Source organism: Petaurus breviceps, unplaced genomic scaffold (assembly GCF_028583685.1).
Source record: "Petaurus breviceps papuanus isolate PSGF00001 unplaced genomic scaffold, PetGlider_PUasm1.0 90925, whole genome shotgun sequence".
Classification (NCBI taxonomy): Eukaryota; Metazoa; Chordata; class Mammalia; order Diprotodontia; family Petauridae; genus Petaurus; species Petaurus breviceps.
This window is the reverse complement of record NW_027187380.1, coordinates 26208237-26215315: the sequence shown is the minus strand read 5'-3', so window position 1 is coordinate 26215315 and position 7079 is coordinate 26208237. Positions and strand designations below refer to the sequence as shown.

The 7079-nt window shown below is 39.9% G+C and overlaps 1 protein-coding gene across 2 annotated transcripts in view; it reads left to right on the top strand.

Annotated features, from left to right (window-relative positions):
• Positions 1-1084: 1084 nt before the first annotated feature.
• The window catches only part of HELZ (helicase with zinc finger), a 293362-nt gene continuing 287367 nt past the window's right edge, over positions 1085-7079 (top strand). For both annotated transcript variants that reach the window (XM_069076607.1, XM_069076606.1), the window contains exon 1: positions 1085-1185. The gene's annotated coding sequence lies outside the window, so the exon portion shown is untranslated. The remainder of the gene's footprint in view (positions 1186-7079) is intronic.

The following is a 7079-nucleotide window of genomic DNA, read 5'->3' as shown; positions in this document are numbered from 1 at the left end:
CAAAACCAAACCCCTCATGATGACAGTTTTCTCCAGAACACGATGTCCACAAGACATGCACAGTGTCCCAGGAGAGAGAGAAGGCAATGCAAAAAAAAAAAAAAAAAAGCGCACCTTTGAAACTGCGGATAAATACAGTTAAATAGACAGCCAAATAGCTAAACAAACAGGAAAACAAATAACTGCCCCTGCCAAGGGACAACCCTCTTCTGTTGCTGAATTTCCATGTCTCTGCTCCTTTCCCCGAGTGGACAGTGCCAAGCAAGCCTGTTGGGAGTTTGCAAGCCAGAGCTAAACATGCATTCCTTTGGGGGAGGGAAGGGAAAGGGGAACTGTTCTCTGAAAAGAAACCATCTCCATATAGATATCTATATATAGATATCTCAATATATAATACATATGTAGCAATTATACCATATAGGATGTCCCAAAAGTCTTACTGCAGTTAAGCTATTAAAGCTTAAATATTATTATAAATAGTGAGTGTCCTAAAAGTCTTAGTACAGTTGTAAACTATTAAACCTTGAAATGCGTACTTATTACTACACACTTATACACACACGGTGTCCCTAAAGTCTTAATGCAGTTTTAAGTTATTAATAAATATCTAAATGCATCGAAATAAAATCAACAAATATTCTCAACTACCGAGCAGGAAAAATCTACAAGTACAGGATGCTGGGGTCTGGGTCAAGACTGGCGGGTAACAGCAAAGGGAAGAAGAGTGGTTAAAAAAAAGTGGTCAAAAAGTTTTGGGGGAGGGGTGCCTAGAATCCCCAAATCCCCAAGCAGGACCTGTTTCTTCCCCCCCCCCCCCCCCCAAAAAAAGAGGAAAATAACTACAGTAACAAACAAAACAAGAGGTTAAAGTAGGCTGTAAATTTCAAATGCAAATGGGAGTAGCGGAAGAGGCGGGGGCGGGGGGGGGGGGGGGGGGGGGGATGGGGGGGGCGCGGGCCCCCTCGGGGGGGGGGGGGGGGGGGCCCCCCCCCCGGGGGGGGGTTCCGCTACTCCCATTTGCATGGTAATACAGCAGCCTTCTACCCCTCTTTTTTTTTGTTACGCTGGGGGTGTGTGGGGGTTTGTGGGGGGGGGGGGGAGTCACTTTAAAGGCTCTTTCTTTCCCATAATGCTTTGTGGGGACGTTGACAAGTGGATCCAAGATGGCGTAGAAAGTAATGACAGGTAAGTCCTGACTTCCCCCTTCTTGGCTCCAGGGGTAGCTCCGGGAGTCCCCTGTTCGTTCCCAGGACCGGGTGTGGGGATGGACCGCATCTCACTGTGGCCTCCGGCGGGGAGAGGGAGGCCTGGGGCTAGAGAAACCGGAGGCAAGCAGCGGGCTTTGGGCCTGGGGAGTAGGGCTGTGCAAGGCGAGGCCCTGCCCGGCCCGGCCCAGGCGCTGGGGACTGTGGACGGTCATTTCCCTCAGGCTCGGACCCCGGGTCCGGGCCCAGGGCTGGGGGAGGCGGAGGCTTCAGTCCTGTGGGAGGAAGAGGCCGGACTGACTGGAGGCCCTGGGGGCCCTTCCCTCCCAGCCAGCCCGCGGCTTCGGTCCTGGGAGCGGACGCTGAGACTAGGAAGGAAGCTTTCTGTCCTTCCTCCCCCCACCCTTCCTCCTCCTCCTCCTCTTCCTTCTCCTCCTCCCCCAACCCTTACCAGTTGGATGCCCCCCAGGCCTGGGGCTGCTGCTAGAGAGGGCGGGGCTGGAGAAGTGGGTCAGCTTTGTTCCCGCTCCCCGATCTCTGCCTAGGACTCACTGACTCCCCTCTACCCCCAGCCCCAAAGCTTCGAAAGCTTTGGAAGTCTTCATTGCCGCTCACACAAACACCCACAAACACATCAATAAAACTAATAATAATAATAAAAAAGCAGCTAGACTCTTTATCCCTTAGAACAAGCTGTTTCAAAGTGATTCAAAGGGACTCATCCTTCTAGGGAACTCTTGAGACCCATCACTCCCAACCTTTCTTCCTAAATCATGCCTGCTTTAAATTAAAAAAAAAAATTTCCCTCCCCCACTCAGTTCCTTGACTGGCAAGAAAATGACAGGGGTTAAATGTGGAGGTGTCTTGACCGTTAGCTATAGTAGATATTTGGATATTATTACCTCAGTCCTTAGATCTTGTCCCACCCTACTGCCCCCACTATAAAGTCGTCCAAGAAAAACATCAGTTCTGAAAGGAAAGTCTAACCACAAAGAAGGACTTAAACTGAATATCCTAGTGATGGCTGTGGGATGTGTTCCTGCCAATGATGGGGAGGTGAGGTGGAGGTAGGGAGAGGCGGGAAATGGGGGCCTTGTAAATCTCTGCCTGACTTAATTTGTCTTATTTTAAAATCTCGGAGGTCACCAAGGGTGGAAGAGGAACCTTTGTTAGTGTGTTTTGTGTCTCCAACTTGAACAGCAGGTTCAGGATAGATTTCATTTTATTCTACTATTTGAAATACTTAAAAAAGTCTTATTTAATATTTTGTTTTTCCCAGTTACATGTAAAACAATTTTAACATTTTTTTCTTTCAAATTTGGAGTTTCAAATTCTCTCCCATCCTCTCTCCCCCACTCATTGAGAAGGCAAGCTATTTGACATAGATGATACATGTATAGTCATGTAAAACACATTTCCAAGTAAATCATTCTGTGAAAGAAAACGCAGACAGAGAAAACCCAAGAAAAATAAAGTCAAAAAGAAGTATCTTTGATCTGCATTCAGTCTCTACCAGTTCTTTCTCTGGAGATGGATAGCACCTTTCATCATAAGTCCAAAGAATTGTCTTGGATCATTATATTTCTGAGATTAACTAAGTTATTCATAGTAGTAGATCATGGTACAATATTGCTGTTATGGTGTGCATTGTTCTCATGGTTCTGCTTATTTCACTTTCATCAGTTCATGTAAGTCTTTCCAGGTTTTTCTGAGAGCATCCTGCTCTTCATTTCTTAAAGTACAATAGTATTTCATTACAATCGTATACAATAACTTGTTCAGTCATTCCCAAATTGAGGGACATCCTCTCAATTTCCAATTCTTTGCCTCCACTAAAAGAGCTGCTATAAATATTTTTGTCCATATAGATCCTTTTCCTTTTTTTATTTTATCTCTTTGGGATACAGACCTAGTAGTGGTATTAGTTGGTCAAAGAGTATGATGCATGGTTTTATAGCCCTTTGAACATAGTTCCAAATTTCTCTCCAGAATGGTTGAATCAGTATACAGCTTTACTAATATTACATTAGTGTTTTAATTTTCCTTTTCTATCATATTAATCTATCAGACAGGTGTGAGGTAGGTAATTCAGAGTTGTTTTAATTTGAATTTCTTCAGTATTGATTTAGAGCATTTTTTAGGTTAATATAGATAGCTTTGATTACTTTGAAAACGGCCTGTTCATATCCTTTGACCAATTGAGGAATGACTCTTATTTCTATAAATTTGACTCAATTTTTTATATGTTTGAGAAATGAAGTCTTTATCAGAGTTAAGTTTCACTGTAAAATTTTTTTTCACTTTAATGATTACCAGCTATATATTTCCTTATATTTTTCCTATATATTTTTTTCACTTTAATGATTACCAGCTATATATTTCCTTCCAATCTGTTTCCCCCTTGTTTATCCTATTCTCTCTCCTTTTACTCTGTCCAATCTGAAAAGTGTTTTGCTTCTGACTTTTATCTCCCACAGACTTCCCTCTTTTCTGTCAACCACCCCATACCTCTTCCTCTTATCTCCTTCCCTTCCTATTTTCCTGTATAGTAAGATGGATTTCTACACCCAACTTGAGTGTATATATTATCCCCTTTTTGAGACAATTCCAATGATAGCAAGGTTCATAAATCTCTTTCAAGCCTCTTTTATGTCAGATAATTTATCCCATTCTACCTCTCCCTTTTCCCTTCTCCCAGTTCATTCTTCTTTCTCATCCCTTAATTTTTTTACATAATCATACCATCACTTCTCACACCTCTGCTTTCTGTCTATGTGTACTCCTTCTAACTGCCCTAATATTGAGAAAGTTTTTAGGAGTTAAAATGTTATTTTCCCATGCAGGAATATAAACAGTTTAGCTCTGTTGAATTCCTTATGATTTTTCTTTTTGTTTACTTTTTTATGCTTTTTTTTGCATTTTGTATTTGAAAGTCAAATTTTCTATTTAGCCCTGATCTTTTCATCAGGAATGCTTGAAAGTCTTCTATTTCATTGAATGTCTATTTTTTTCTTCTGAAGGATTATACTCAGTTTTTGCTGGCTAGGTGAATCTTGACTGTCATTCTAGCTTTTTTGCCCTCCAGAACATCATATTCCAAGCCCTCTGATCTTTTAATCAGTAGAACCTGCTAAATCTTGTGTTATCCCCACTGTGACTCCATGATATTTCACATTTTCCTAAAATTTTCATTCTTTTGATTTTGTTTGATTGTTTTTTGATGTCTCATAAAGGTGTTCCAAGATTCCACTTATCCAATTCTAACTTTTAAGGAATTATCTTCTTCAGTGAGCTTTTGTACCTCCTTTTCCCTTTAGCCAATTCTGCTTTTTAAGGAGTTATCTTCGGTGAATTTTTATACATCTTTTTCCATTTGGCCAATTTTTCCTTTCAAGGCATTCTTCTCTCATTGGATTTTTGTGCCTTTTGAAAACTTCCATGGCCTGAGACCAATTCATATTGTTCTTTGAGGCTTTAGATGCTGGAATTTTGACTTTGTTGTCTTCTTCTTACTGTGTGTTTTGATATTCCTTGTCACCAAAACTTTCTATGGTCAGAATTTTTTTTCCTATTGTTTGCTCATTTTTCCAGCCTATTTCTTGACTTTAACTCAGTGCTGAAGAGGCACACTACTTCCCAAATGAGGGGGCTCTGTCTCTAGCTTCTGTTTTTTGTGCAGCAATTTTCTAAGATAATTGTGGTGACCTGTAAATTTTTGACTCTTTGGAGGTGGTATGATCTAGGGAGAGGTTTTTACTACTCATTTGCACTGTGCACTGGTTTGTGAGTAATCACAAGCTCTCTTTTCAACTCCAGAAGTGTGACCAGGGAGCCTGCTCCACTGTGGCCACAAGGTCTGGTGTACTAGTGCTTCTCCTTGCTCTGGGACTAAGGCCCAGGACTAAGACCCAGATCCAAGTATGGGCAGTGTAACAGAGTCCTGCCCCTGGTGCCAGCAAAAGGACCCCTGTAAATCTCCTTCTGACCCACTGTCTGGTCCTCTTACCATCTACGGGCTAAGATGTCTGGAAGCTGTCACTGCTGCCACTGATTCAGTCACCCCAAGGCATGTTTCTAGTTTGCAGTCTGATCTGTTCTGGATTGCGTTCCTCACCCTGGTGCAACAGACCTTTCCCGCCAACCTTCTCAGTTGTTTTGGGCAGGAAAATTATTTCACTACTTCTTTTTGTGGGTTCTGTTGCTCTAGAATTTGTTTAGAGTCATTATTTATAAGTATTTGGAGAGGTTTGGGGGAGAGCTTAGGCGGGTCCCTGCCTTTACTCTTTTACCCTGTCTTTACATCTTGGCTCCACCCTATCTTAAAATACTTTTAAAATACAGGAAACATTCATTTGCAAAGCCACATTCTCCTAATATGTCTTTTAATAACTTGCTTTTTTCCCTTTAAAATGTAAATACCCTTTTTTTAATGGCTGAAGTTTACTAAAGATTTTTGCTTCGTCTAATATTGATATTGTATAGACATATTTTTACTTTTTAAAAATGCCTTCCAGAATTGGATGAGCAGTTTTACTAACTGATCACTAATGAACTCCATTGCTGTTAAGATGAGTAAGGTGAGGTTTCAAGCTATTTGCCTTCTCTCCTATTCTATTTTTATGCCTAAGGATACTCCTGAAATTGAAATTGTAAACAAAATATCTTTTTTTTTTCCAAGTAAATCATACACATAGGAGTATAGATAGGGAAATAGATTTAGAAGTAGAAAGCATACATGCAATGTACATATATCCAGTTGAATCAACCTGTTCCTTCTCACACTTTTAAAACTTCTTGTTAGCTTTCTACCATTTATATGCTCCATCAATATTGTCTCCAGAGGGATAATTATAGTTTTCTTAATTCAAATTTCCACATATAGTGGAAATTTAATTATATTTCTTAGCTTTGCTTTTACTCTAATGTCAATGTGCATTTACATTGTATTTACATTAGAGGTATCATCTAATTATTGGTGATGTGAATATCAGTGAATATTTATGTGACTAGTTTTTACCTAACTTGTGAAGTGTCACATTTATAATAGGAAGATGAGGCTTGGGCAGATCATTGTTTATTTTTGTTTGCAGACTGGACATAGTTCTTTGCTCTGTTTTGTAGCTAATGTTAAAATAACAAAATGGTATCTGGTATGAATACAAGGTAATGACATTAATTTGTTGCATGGTTGTGTAAATAAGATCTATTTCTTTACAGTCTTTACAATTTCTTTACAACAGACTTCATGGAATCAAGGAATCTATAGTTTGAAGTGAACTCAGAAATCATCTAATTCAATCTTTTCTCACAAATCTCTGAAATGTTCTATTTGAATCTCACCAGTAATGAGGAATTTGCAGCATTAGGAGGCAGCCTATTCCTTATTAAGATAGCTCTAATTTTTCTAGGAATTCAAATTGAAATATTCTTCCTTGTAATTTTCACCATTGGCCCTAACTCAAAAGACCTCATCATGTATGCATACTTGGAACTCCTTGGTGTATTACTGTTATTCTTAATTGAGAAACTATGAACTTAAGGGTCAGGATAGAGATTTTCATATTTTTTGGGGGGGTTTATAAGGATAGGATTAGGATGCAAATATATCACCTAAAATTTACTCAATGTAATTATGCTCTTGGGCTTTCTTTTTTCTTGAAATGAGCCATAGTTTAATTTCTATGATGTAAGCAACCATATTAGAGTTCCAGACTACAAAGACAGTTCCTTAAGGAGCTTTGAAATATGCACATTTGTAAACATAAACAGAATGCATAAAAACACATTCATGGTAACCTTAGAAGCACTAGCAGCCAGGGAAGCCAGTAAAGGTGTTTCTTCTTCAGCTAAGTCTTGAAGCCTGACATTCCAAGA